This window comes from Chrysochloris asiatica, unplaced genomic scaffold, assembly GCF_000296735.1.
Source record: "Chrysochloris asiatica unplaced genomic scaffold, ChrAsi1.0 scaffold00006, whole genome shotgun sequence".
Lineage (NCBI taxonomy): Eukaryota > Metazoa > Chordata > Mammalia > Afrosoricida > Chrysochloridae > Chrysochloris > Chrysochloris asiatica.
The window spans coordinates 38768193-38782815 of NW_006408524.1; the positions used below are offsets into that span (position 1 = coordinate 38768193).

The 14623-nt window shown below is 34.8% G+C and overlaps 1 protein-coding gene and 1 pseudogene across 1 annotated transcript in view; one reads left to right on the forward strand and one right to left on the reverse strand.

Moving 5' to 3' along the window:
• The window catches only part of ISPD (isoprenoid synthase domain containing), a 393355-nt gene that overhangs the window by 313504 nt on the left and 65228 nt on the right, over window positions 1–14623 (forward strand). The gene's annotated exons all lie outside the window — the stretch shown is intronic.
• Window positions 12153–14623, reverse strand: part of LOC102839878 — a 19304-nt pseudogene continuing 16833 nt past the window's right edge.

A 14623-nucleotide genomic window follows, 5' to 3' on the forward strand; every position in this document is an offset into this window, starting at 1 on the left:
AGAGTTGTCAGTAATGCTTTTACATTGAATAAATAAGAATAGAAATAGAGTAAGAAGTGATTCTAAAAGGAATTTATTTTCCTGTTTATTTCTAGTACCAAAGATCTCCCTCTTTGTGTGTTTTCCTAAGGAATATCAAGCTGTCTAATAAATCTGCTTTTAAAAATGAGTGTTCCTTTGATAATATAAATAGAAGAGAACATTTACTTGAACAGAGTTCATTTATACGTTGTGTTATAAAATATGTATAGCTGAGACAAACCAGAACTTTCTATTCTGAGTGAAGTTAACTTGAAATTTAGCAGAAACTAAATTTTAAATAATAATTCAACCTTGTATTTATACTTAAGGTTCTGTCTTTCTTCTAAAATTCTGTAATTCCTTTAGTCAGTAAATATTCCATGTGTATTGAAGACCCTGGCACTTTTCTTGGTTGTGTTTAATGATTTAGAAAATACTCTTAAACTTCAAAAAAAAAAAATTAAAGTAACCCAATGATTTATGGAAAACATCACCCTGGTGGGATTTACACCAGATGGCTCTTTTTTAGTATCTTTATATTCCCTTTTTTCTAGGGTCTCATAACAGGGAATTTTATGGTGTCCATTCTTGATAAAAGTTGGTTGATCTTCATCAGCAAATCACTTATAAATGTAGCTAAAAATTTTAACTTTTTGTATCAGGTTTTATATATAAAGGATTCTATTATTCAGAAGATATGGTTCTCATTATAAATCTTAAAATATTTGCTCATTTAAAAATATCTGCTTTGAGGATTTATTAAAATTGGATAAAAAGATAATATGTTCAGGAACATACAGAGATTTGTAATCTTCCAATACCTGATATGGAGTATTGAGGTGGCTCTGTAGGATAAGTACTGGCCTGCTAACCACAAGGTTGGCAGTTCAAACCTACCAATTGCTCCACAGAAATCCTATACAGTGTCCTGATTACAGGGTCACATCAGGACTCCAAACAACAATTTGATACAATATATGTTAGCGTAAAAGACTAAACTTCTGTAACAAATAGATTGTTGTTGTTGTTGTTAAGTGCCATACATAGGTTCCAACTCCTAGTAGTAACACTATAAAGTGTTTCTGAGGAGGGGGCTGGTAAGTTTAAAGTGCCAACCTTGTGGTTCAAACTGGACTTGTGGTCCAGTGCATTACCTGTAGTGTTACACCAGGACAAAGAGATTACAATGACTCAAATAAAACAGAAGTTTGTTTTCCTCTTGGGTAACAGTCCAAGTAGGTAATCCAAGTCTGCTAGCAGCTCTACTTCATCCCGTCAGAAACTCGGCTATTTTAAATAATAATTTCCAGACTTACTCTGATTTATATCATTCTAAATAACAGTGAGAAGACAGGAACAGAAAAGTCTTGGGCTAATGGTTTCCTTTTAAGCATGTGTCAATACATGTTGCAAGGGTAGATGGGGAATGCAGTCACTAGGAAGGGTAGTCACCTTAGGGCAGTCATGTCCCAGGCACGCTTATTTGTTATGCAAGAGGAAAAGATTTTGGTGGACAGTTAACAGTATCTACCACAAATAATCTTTAATGTATAAGGAGAAACATACTGTTTAATAACAAGATAGTCAGCCCACACATTAAGAGATCATGAAAAATAAACTTTTGGGTTATCACATTAATATTATGCCAGATTGTTCTATGCTGTTGTAAATAGAGTATGACATATATAAAATTTACAAAATAAACATCTTGAGAGACCAAGAATATAAAATTAGCTAAAAGGACATTAGTTTTTGAAAATTTTCACCTATACTTTCTGTGTCGTTCATTTGTTTGAGTCCCTTTGCTCCCTCCCTCCATTTATTTAGAAAATATTTATTGCCCATAGTATTTTTGTTGTTGTTTTTGTGCCCTAGAAACTCCAGAACGGGAAGTGTATATAATGATGATGTTGTTCTTAAGTACCTTCAAGTTGCTTCTGGCTCACAGAACCCTTGTATAGGCTTTTAAATGTTTGCAGGAGCAGAAAACCTCATCTTTCTCCCTTATAGATGATAATAGTGTTTAATATGTAAAATTAAAAGATTACACAAAGGAAGAATTCTTTCACTACATATTATTTAAGGTAGAATAACGAACCCAAAGATGAGGTAAAGTGGGGGACCTTAGGTGCCATGCTAGTAAGTTCCTCCTTTATATTGTAGTCAACATGATCCATTTGGTAGGTTCTAAACACTTGGGGTAGGTGAAAGGCTTGTAATTTATATTACCAAGGACAACTCTTTCTAAATGACATTCTAGAATATTCTTTTTTCTGCTTTGAAGTGTATGATATATCATTTAAAAAAAGAAACTAGCTAACTTACTAAGCTTAGAATATAAAATTCAGAATTTCAGGATATAACAGTTTTTTTTTTATCATGCAATAACATAAAGATCAATTCTTAATTTTAATTTTCGAGATGCCCTATTTTTTCTCTTAAAAATAATGAATATAAAGCAATACAAATAGCATCCATAATTTTTCAGCGAGAACAAAGAACTTTTTTCAAAATAAAATGAATTGAAATACAATATGGGAAAACATTGTAATATGATCTTTAATACAGGCTGAAAAACAAATATCATTACCTGTCAATATGAAACCATAAAAGATAATAAAAATGATGATCCTTATAGAAACTGACTGCCAAGGCTTTCTCCCATGGAGTATCTGGTGGATTTGAATCACCAGCATTTTAGTTAAAAGCCAAATGTTTAACCGTTGTTGGATCAATCAATAAAGCTTATTTATGCTTACTTGTTAATCTGTACTGAACAATTTCAGTTTTTCACCACATAAAGATATGGCTAGTATCTGTCTCTTTTCCAACCCCAAGCACACTTTCTGATAGAATTAAAGAATTTACACAGTGCTTCCCTTGTGCTTACTACAGTTTCACACATGAAATTGTTTACTACAGATTAGTAAGTAAGTACAAGTAAGTCTGTGCTTACCTTGCTTATTCGGTGATCTGCTCCTGTATTTACCCAATGCACCATTAACACTCCTTCCCACCATAGCATAGACTGAAAGGTGTCCTAGATTAGCTCAACAGATAACCAAAAGAGCCACGTCAGAAGACAGAACTAGTAATCTACTCCTGAAATATTAACCAATGAAAACCCTATGGAGTACAGTTGTTTGACACATAATGGAGTCATCATGAGTCCAGGTCAACTCCAGGTCAACTGTTAGAGATTGCGAGGCCCAATAATGAGCTATTGCCTAGACTAACCCTCAGATTTGGGGCTTGCTGTTAGGGTACATAGTAGAAGCATTAACTAGAATAGATTTGTGAAGAAAGGGAGGAGCTAGGAAGGCCAGCTGAAACATGTGGTTTGTTTTAGAAATTTATTTAATATTATTATTTTATTAATATAATTACAATAATGTTCAGGATGACTTGTTTTTGTTCTGATGAATACAGACTTGTTGCAGAAGCATATTGTTTCCATATAAGAACTTTCTCTCAACTCTCAGATGTCCTTCCAGGTACTTTTTAAGATTCTAGTAGCTTATCTTCATAATTTCTGTCTCTCCAAATCAGAATAACAAGAATAAACTTATGAAATTCACTTCTTGGCTCTTTAGAAAAAACAGCATTGATGCTCTGAAGCAATCCCTATGCTTCAAAAACTCTGGAAATATTTCTTTCTTTTGGAGATGCTTCCTGCAGCTAACTTTGAAGTCTTTGTTACCAAAGAGATTAAGAGTCTCTTCAGGGCATTATATTTGGAGTGAAAAAAAAAGTATATGTTTTTGCTGCTAATTCACTGTCTTGCATTAGGCATAAGATATCACCTCTTTGGAGTAGTATTTATTTATCTCTGAAATGAAATGATTGGATGAGATCAGAGTTTCCTAAACTGGAGTTGTTGGTCTGATTCCAAGTGATCTGTGAGCTCCCTAAAGTTACATGGAAAATTCTGTGTCTATCTATGCAAATGCTTTTCTACTGCAGAATTACACCTTTCATCAGATTCTCATTGTCCTGGAACCAGAAAAAAAGTTAAATAATGTATCAGCATGACTATTTAGCATATGAACTGAGTTTCTTGCCAGAAATCCTCCATATTTCAGTGGAGATGATAATATTCACCGTGACATTGGATTATATTTTCTTAAATGAATTCATTCACAAGCTATGCCATGTCTTTTAGTGACTCTAGGAACTTCAAAGATGCCATCAAAATCTTAGCATTCAGTTATTAAGGGGGAGGATGGAGAGGAGAGAATTAAGTGATGTGACAGATGTCGATAGAAGGAGAATTTTCTGTATAGTTAGAACTTTTTCCACCTGACTTTCAAGACAAGAAACATATTTAGTTTCTCTTCCATTCATGCAACTCACAGAAGAAGGTTAAGACCTTTTACAAAGCTATCAACAGCTGTACTGGGACCCCCAAATTGGTTGTAAAATACAAATGTGGGCAAAGCTGGCTAAAATTTTGTCTAACTCAAGCAGAAGTGATAGTTACTGAGGTAGAATAAGTGAGATGAAGTGAGAATGAATGTTGACCCAAGAGCTATTTTTAAAGCTGTAACCTGGCAAAGCTGTAATAAACTACCACAAATATATATTTAAATTTTTTTTTTTTTCAGTAGCATGATCCTATAGTACAGTCACTCCTCACTATTGACATGGCTAGGTCCCAAGATCAGATTGTTAAATGGAAATTGACCATGGAGGGTGACCACATCATTGTGGAACTGCCATATTACATCATTATATAACAGCCAAACCACTGAGAATCATGGCCCAGAGAAGTTGACACATAACCTTATCCATCCCAGACAACATGACACTTGCTTTGCACCTAGCATTCCTTATGCCCAGACGTCTGTTATTAATTCACAAAATAATAGAATATGAAATTTTCTATTATTGTTTTTAATGTGAGATATGGCGCTGTGGGTTAATGCATTGAACTTCAAGGTGGTTTGAACTACAAGGTTGATGTTCAAACTTACCAGCCACTCTGTGGAAACCCTCTACAGGGTCACTGCGGGTCTGAACTGACTCAATGACACTTAACAACAACAGCATCATAGGCTCTGTGGGTTACTGCATTGGACTGCAAGGTCGGTTTGAACTGTAAGATCAGTGGTTCAAGCTCACCAGTCACTCCTCAAAAACCCCTCTTGGGTCACTATGAGTTGGAACTGACTCGATGGCACTTAACCACAACAACGTAGTGAGTAGTAGGTAAAATTACCTTTGATTCTCAGTGAATATTCAGAGTTTAGCTTCATTTGGATTTACTTAATTTCAAAAAGTTGTTTAGTCCTTAAGGAATTCATACAGTATTTGGACTTGTTTGTTAATGTTCTTAGATACCATTGAATCAGATCTAACTCATAGTGACCCTGGTTGTTGTTGTTAGGTGCCATCGAGTCGGTACCAACTCATAGTGACCTTATGCACAGCAGAACGAAATACTGACTGATCTTGGGCCAACAACACTACTGTTGCCACGCCTGAGTCCATCAATGCTGCCACTTGGCCAATCCATCTCGTTGGGTGTCTTCCTCTTTTTTCTGACCGTCCACCTTACCAAACATGATATCCTTCTCCAGTTACTGTTCCCTCCTGACAATATGTCAAAGTATGAGAGACGAAGTTTGGCCATCTTGGCCTCTAAGGAGCACTCTGGCAGCACTTCTTCCAAAACATATCTGTTAGTTCATTTGGCAGCCTATGGCACTTTCAATATTCTTCTCCAGTGGTGAAGATTTTTGTTTCCTTAACATTGAGATGTAATCCATACCGAAGGCTGTGCTCTTTGATCTTCATCAGTAAATGTTTTAAGTCCTCTTCACGTTCGGCAAGCAAGGTTGTATCATCTGCATATCTCAGGTTGTTAATGAGTCTTCCTCCAATCCTGATGCCATATTTTTCTTCATAGAACCCAGCTTCTTGGAATATTTGCTCAGCATACAGGTTGAATAAGTATGGTGAAAGAATACAACCCTATTGCATACCTTTCTTAATTTTAAACCATTCAGTGTTCCCATGTTCTGTTCAAACAACTGCCTCTTGGTCCAGTTACAGATTCCTCATGAGCACAATTAAGTGTTCTGGAATACTCATACTTCTCAATGTTGTCCATAGCTTGTCATGATCCACACAATTAAAAGCCTTTGTGTAGTTAACAAAGCACAGGTAAACATCTTTCTGGCCCAGTCCAATGCCATCTTCACAACTGTTCCAATGTTTGAGCCCGTTGTTAGAGCCCGTTGTCAGTCTATCTCATTGAGTGTCTTAACTCTTTTTTGTTGTCCCTCTACTTTGCCAAACATGTTGTCCTTCACCAGGACTTCTGATAACATGTCCAAAGCACATGAAATGAAGTCCTGCCATTCTCACTTCTGAGGACACTCTGGCTGTATTTAGCTAACACAAATTTGTTGTTCTGGCAATCATGGTCTATTTAATCTTCACCAACACCATAATACAAAGCCATCAATTATTTTTCTCTCTTCCTTATGCATGGTCCAAATTTCACATGCACCTGAGGCAATCAAAAATACCATGACCTGGGTTAAGGATATGCTAGTCTTAAAAGTGATAACTGTTATTTACACTTTTAGGAGATCTTTTGCTGCAGATCTACATACCACAATGCATTCAATTTCCTGACTGCTGTTTCCCTGTATACTGATTGTGGATTCAAATAATATGAAATCTTTGACATCTTCATCGCTTTCTTCATTTTTTGTGATATTGCTTATTGGTTCTACCAGTGGGCATTTTTGTTTTCTTTATATTGAGGTATAAACCATATTGAGGACTGTACTCTTTGATCTTCTTTAGTAAGTGCTTCAGGTAAGTCCTCTGCTTTTAGCAAGCAAAGTGGGTCATCTGCATATCACAGTTTGCTAATGAGTCTTCTTCCAATCCTGATGTTGCATTTTTCTTCAGATCATCTAGTTTGTCAGATTATTTTCTCAGTATACTTACACCTTTCCTGATTTTGAGCTGTGCAGTGTTTCCTTTTTCTGTTTGAACAACTGCCTCTTGTTGTATTGTTGCATCAGCATAAGCACAGTAAAGAGTTCTGGAATTCCCATGCTTTGAAATGTTATCCATAGTTTGTTATGAACCCCACAGTCGAATGTCTTTGCATAATAAATAAAACACTCATTTCCGGTACTCTCTGTTTTCATCCAAGGTCCATCTGATATCAGTAATGAGATCCCTCAGTCCAAGTCTTGTTCTGCATCCAGTTTGAATTTCTGAAGTTCCTTTTTTATATACTGCTGCAATTTCTTTTTGCTTGTCTCCAGTGAAATTTTATTTGCATGTGATATGAGTGATATTGTTCAGTAATCGACATTCTGTTGAATCACCTTTCTTTGGAATGACATGAACACAGATACACAGTTTGCCAGGTATGTCTTCCAAATTTCCTGGCATACACAACTGAACGCCGGAAACACTGAATCTGTTTGTTGAAACAGCTCAGTTGGTATTCCATCAATTCCTGCAACCTTGTTTTTCACCAATGCCTTCAATACAGATTGAAAGTCTTTCTTCAGTATGCAGTATTCATCATATGCTGTATCCTGAAATAACTGAACACCGAATAATTATTTTTGGCGCATTGACTCTGTGTATTCCTTCCATCTTCTTTTGATGTTTCCTGTGTTTATTAATATTTTGCCCATGGATTCCTTCAAGTTTGTAACACAGGCTTGATTTTTTTTTTCCTTTAGTTCTTTCAGCTTGAGAAATACCAAACATATTCTTCTTTTTGGATTTTCCAATTCCAAGTCTTAAGGCACAATTCATTATAATATTTTAATTAGTCTCCTTGAGCCACACTTTGATATATCAGTTCAGTTTATTTTCTTCATCATTTTTTTCCTTTGCTTAGCTATTTTATGTTCAAGAGTAAGTTTCAGAGTCTCTTTTGACATTTATTTTGACTTTTTCTTTCTTTCCTGTCTTTTAAATGACATTTTGGTTTCTTTATGATGTATTTGATGCCATCCCACAACTCATCTGCTCTTCTGTCAGTAGTGCTTGCTGCATCAAATCTGCTCTTGAGATCATCTCTAGATTCATATAGGATATACTGAAGACCATATTTTGATTTATATGGACTTGTTTTAATCTTCTTTAGTTTCAGCTTGAACTTGCATATGAGCAGTTGAAGATCTGTTCCACAGTTGGCCCCTGGCCTTGTTCTGACTGATGATAGTGAGTTTCTCCTGTTTTTTCCCCACCGATGTAGACAATTTGATTCCTATATCTTCCATCTGTCCATGTCCAATTACCATTTATGTTACTGAGAAAAAATATTTGCAGCGAATAAGTTATTGGTCTTGCAAAATTCTACCATGTTTTTCTGTGATCTCTAGCTTTCTATCACCACAGGCATGTTTCCCAATTTTTCATCTTTCTTATTTGTTTCTAACTTTCTCATTCCAATCACCAGTAATATCAGTGTATTTGATTGCATGTTTGATAAATGTATGACTGTACACATTGGAAAAAATTTCAGTTTCTACATCTTTGAGGTTAGTTTTTAGCTCATATAGTTGAATGATATGAGGATAAATCAAAAAGTATTGCAACTAGTGTTTCCGTGCATGTACACAAACATGTATTCCAAGCAAAACATGTTTAAACCTGTCTCTGTAATCAGTGGATAGCTGCAGACAAGTTCTGTCCATACTACACTTATCTTTGTCTGGGTAAGTTGTCTTCAAAAACTATCCAAATCAAAACAGTGGCTTCTAAGAGGATCTGCTGGACCAGTTACATTCAAGGCAGAGAGATCAGCTCAGAAGCTTATGGTGACTACTGTTCTTAAGAATTTCAAAGAGGTAATCTTTATAGGTTTTCTCAAAGGACACAGGTCTATAACAGGGACTTATTATGAAGAAATATTTTGAATATTAAAAAATTCATTAGTAAGAAAAATACTAGGAAACTTTCACCACGGATTTTTTTCCCACCAGTACAATGTACCTGCTCCAGGTACAATGTACCTGCTGTAAGGTAGTACCAGCTGTCCTATGAGAATTTCCTTGGGAAAACTTATCCCATCCATCCTACAACCCTGGTCTGATTCATTCAGGCTTCTTTTTGTTCACGAAATTCAAAGAGCATTTAAAGGATAACATGGTTTGAGTCCCTTGAGGATGCTACAATTGTCATTTTCACATGGTATACAGAGTATAGGATTCTTCAGAGAAGGTTAAAAGTGATGGAAAAGCCACTTTCAAAAATGAGTGTCTTACATGGAGTATTTGTCAACAAACACAATCTTCACATTTTGCTATTTTTATTTACTAAAGGTTGATTTTGTAATGATGCTTACCCTCATAATTGTATCAACTGGTCTTTCTTGTAGGCATATGGATATTATCTTATCATTTACAGCATTATACTTCAGTTTGTCAGCATTATACTTCAGTTTGTCATTCATGTCCTAGTGACATGTATGTTTGATTCAAAAGTGTCAATACAAGTCAATTTCAAGTAATACAGAAAGTATTAAAAGAAGATAAAAGGAATGCAGAGTCACTGTACCAAAAAGAAATGGTCTCTGTTCAACTATTTCAGGAGATAGCACATGATCAAGAGCTAATGGAACTGAAAGAAGAAGTCCAAAGAGCACTCAAGGCATTGGCAAAGAATAAGGGTCTGAGAATTGATGGAATGCAAATTGAAATCTTGCAACTAACTGATAGAGCACTGGAGACACTCACTCGACTATGCAAAGAAAATTTGAAGACAATTACCTAGCAAATTGATTGGAAGAGACCTAATTTGTTTCCCCTCTAAAGTGAGGTGAACCAACTGAATGCAGATATCATCGGACAATATCATCAGTATCATATGCAAGTAAAATTTTGTGAAAGACTGAAAAATGGCTGTAACAGTATACTGACAGGGAACAGCCAGAAGTTCAAGCTGTATTCATGTGAAGATATGGAATGAGGGATAGCATTGCTGATATCAGATAAATCTTGGCTGAAAGCAGAGAATACCAGAAATATGTTTGTTGTTGTTCCCGTTAAGGGCTATTGAGTCAGTTCAGACTCATGACTACCATGTATGGGGTTCCCAAGGGATAACTGTTGGGTTTGAACTGCTGACCTTGTGATTCAAAGTCTGGTGCTGATCCTACAATGCAGGAAAGATGTTTACACATGTTTTATTGACTTTTAATTGTGTGGATCATGACAAGTTATCGGTAACATTGCAAAGAATGGGTACTCTAGAACACTTGATTGTGCTCATGAGGAACCTGTACCTAGATCAAGAGGGAGTCATTCAAACAGAACAAGGGAACACTGACTGGTTTAAAATTAGGAAAGATGTGCACCAGGGTTGTATTTTTCATCATACTTATTCAATCTGTATGCTGAGCAAATAATCCATGAAGCTGAATTTCTTAAAGAAGAATATGGCATCAGAATTGGAGGAGACTCAATAAAAACCTGTGATATGCAAATGATACTTTACTTACTGAAAACGAAGAGGACGTAAAACACTTACAGATGAAGATCAAAGCCTTCAGTGTGGGTTGTGCCTTAACGTAAAGAAAACATAAATCCTCAAAACTGAACCAATAAATAGCATAATGATAAATGGAGAAAAGATTGCAGTTGTCAAAGACTATATTTTGCTTGGCACTACTATCGACACTCATGGAAGCAGCCATCAAGAAATCAAGCAACCTGTTGCATTAAGCAAATCTGCTGTACAAGATCTCTTTAAAGTGTTCCAGAGCAAAGATATCAGTTTGAAAACTAAGGTACAACTGTCCTAAACTATGGTTATTTTCAATTGCCTCATAGGCATGTGAATGTTGGAAAATGAAGAAGGAAGACCAAAGATGAATTGATGCATTTGAGTTATTGTGTTGGAGAACAATATTAAAAGTACTGAGACCTAACAAATCTGTTTTGGAAAAAGTAGTAGCGGCTGGTAGTTTCAAACCGCTGGCCTTAAGGTTTACAGCCCAATTCATAACCACTACGCTACCAGAGCTCCTTCAGGATGAGGAGACTTAGTCTCTGATACTTCAGGCATACTAACAAGAGTGACTAGTCCCTGGAGAAGGACATTATGCTTGATTAAATGGAGGGTCAGAAAATAAGAGGAAGACCCCCAGTGAGATGGTTTGGCACAGAGGCAGTAGCAATAAGCTCAAGAGTAACAGCATTTGTGAGGATGGCGCAGGATGGGGCAGTGTTTCATTTTGTTGTACATTGGATCGCTATTAGTCAGAATGATTTGACAGCACCTCAGAAGCTCTGGTAGCATAGTGGTTATGAATGGGACTGTGAACCTCAAGGTCAGCAGTTCAAAACTACCAGCTGTTCCATGGGAGAAAGATGAGGCTTTCTACTCCCGTAAAGATTTACAGCCTCGGAAACCCTGTACAGGGTCACTATGAGTCAGAACCGACTCCACGACACACAACCACCACCACCAGCAATAACAACAGTCCTCTTTATAAGCATTCCTTTACACTCTACATATAATTTATACAGGAAATCAAGTTCATAAAAATGTAGACAGTGCTTAATAAACGTATTTTATTAAATTCCTTAAGATGAAAATCTTGAGTTTTGTTATTGTCTAGTTATGGCTCACCCCGTTACAAGTAGTGGGAGGCAGACCACCACCCCACCTCACATCAAATTGTTTACTGCTGTTTATTGTGAGACTACTTGGACATACTAAATGACCTGGAAGCCATAAGCCATTAAATTTCAAATTATTTATTCAATGAAAGACTTTCCAGATGTAATTGTCTCAAATGAAAATCTTTAATTATGATTTTGGGTTCAGTAGTTGAACTACATAAAACACAAATTGGCACTTTTTAAATAAAAAAGTTAAAGTATAAGACTTGAAAAAACCCCGCTTTTCTTGATGCTTAAATCTAGGAGTTTGTGCTCAGCCTAATGTTTATTACAGGCAGGAAGTTGGAAAGTTTACAATTATGACGAGATTATGTTTCTTACCTAAAATATATCCATTAGTACATAGTGAAAACAATTTATTCTTCTAAAGTAAAGTCAAGCTCCCAGAGATTTGCTTCCTTTTCTTTAAAATAGACATCATAATGTTAAGGATATAAAACTATTTGAGGATAGAATACATTAATGTGAAACATCTTTAATAACTGATGTATTGATTAGGCTCATTTGCATGAGAACAGGTTTATGATACATGACTTTGTAGAATTGATATCTAAGCATTCTGTTTATCTGTAATTTGCTTTGCTTTTTAAGTAGATTCTGAATGTTGGCCATATAAGTTTCTGAATAAGAAAAAAAAAAGATAAATTATTTATAGCAGGGATCAGCAATTTTTATTTATTTATTTATTTATTTGGTAAAGGGCCAGATTATGCATAGTTCAGACTTCCAAAGTACATATAGTCTTTTATATATATACATGTATATACATATATATGTGTGAAAGACTATGAAAGAGATTATACATAGTTTAGACTTAGACTTTGTATATATGTATACTTATATATATATATATATATAAGACTATAAATTTTATAATTAAATATATATATATAATTTGCTTTTTATACAACCCTTTAAAAATCTGAAAACTTTTCTTAGCTCATAGATTTTAAAAACAGGCCACAGGAAACGTTTAACCCACAGATTGTAGTTTGCCATTCCCTAGTTGTTGTTGTTAGGTACCGACTCAGTATTTGCAGGAGTAAAAAAGCCTCATCTTTTTCCTGAGATGTGGCTGGTGGGTTTGAACTGTTGACCTTCTAGTTAGCCTGATCATATATAGTTTAGACTTCAAATGCACATATGTTGTTACTTTTAAGTGCTGTAGACTTGGATCTGAATCACTGCAACCTTGTATAGGGTTTCCAAGGAGCAGCTGGTGGATTTGAACCTCCAACCTTGTGATTAGCCATCTAGTGCTAATCCAACAATGACACATCAGGACTCCAAAAGCACATATAGTCTATTGCATATGTATTTTTTTTTCTTTTTTATAAAACCTTTTAACTATATTAAAACATCTCTTAGTTCAAAGGCTTAGTCTACAGGCTTATCCACATTCCTAATTAGTATTGAGATAAGAGCTTAAATACTCCATAGGTCACTTCTATGTAACAAGACTAAAATTAATTTGTGGAAGTATCTTTTAACAGTTGGTCCTTGGAAATCCTGTCAGGGTAGCTATGAGTTGGAACTGACTTGAAGGCAGTTAACAAAAACAACAACAAGTTTTATATTTAATATATTATATAAACCAATATTTGTCTTGTTAATTTTACTTAAAGATGATCGTAATGAAAATCAGACTAATGGCCAGCAAAATGTTCCTCTGCCTTAGAAGTTATAGTTTCTTAGAAGTTATAGTTTTAAATATGTAAGATCTAAGGTATCAGTTGTTTTGATAATTCATGAAATAATAACTAACAAAATGTGACATGGAAGAAAATTGGTCCTGAAGAACATACAACACTGATTTTGTTTCTTTTTCAAAATACATTAAGCTTGCCATTAAAGTGATATTGGTTTGAACTTAAAAATTCATTTAAGATAGAAATAAACCAAGTCCATATTTCTGGAAATATTTTATAGAAAATTTAACATAGTAGTAATGGGGTTGCATAAATATAAATCAGACTCTTGAATCAAGATGGTAGATATTCACCCTATGCAACTGCAAGATTGTTTATATTTAACCAGACTCAGGAGAGCTGTTTCCTTCTTCTTTTTGCCTAATAGTTTATATACATATTTGATGCAAATTTTGAAACAATATGTTAAAGAATCATATTAATCAAAAACCTTTGGAGAAAATCTTAAAAATTATTCATAACTTTAAAGCTAGAATGTGTCTTTCATTTTGGTGCTTAACGTATAGAGCCCAGGGGCTCCTTTGTTTACTATGGTGGCGGTGGTGGTGATTGTGGGCCATGGAGTCAGTTCTGACTCACAGCAACTCACAGGGTTTCCGAGACTGTAAATCTTGATGAGAGCAGAAAGCAATAATATGAAATAGCAAGAACTCTATTTCAAACTACAAAAAGAAAAATAGTGATTAAAGTACTTCCTATTGCGTTTAATACCAGTGTCACCACATTTCAATCCTAATACTGTTAAATCATTTTACAAATATTTTCGGAATGTGGTTAAAAACAATTAGCACAAATCTAGCGATTATAGTACTTTCTATTGTGTTCTAATCCCAGTTTCACCACACTTCAGTCCTAATAATATTTACTCATTTTATAGATATTTATAGAAAATGTTTAAAAATAATGAGCACAAAATTTTTCGAATGATGATAATGCCACTTTTTAATTCACAGCAAGGCAAATTATTTGACCAATAGAAATCTCAGTTTTACAATTATAAACTGTCATTGGGAGGTAGTTGTTGATTGTATGAAACTATTTAACTCAAAAGAAAAGTCCTTGTTTATTTTATCCTTTTAAAATAATAATGTCAAGTTTACACTATATAAATGATAAAAAACTGCATTTTATAAACAATATATAGTGAAGTTAACATTATTATTTTAGAAGATAAAATAAATATTTTCTTGATCTTTTAAAATATTATGCATATTTACTATT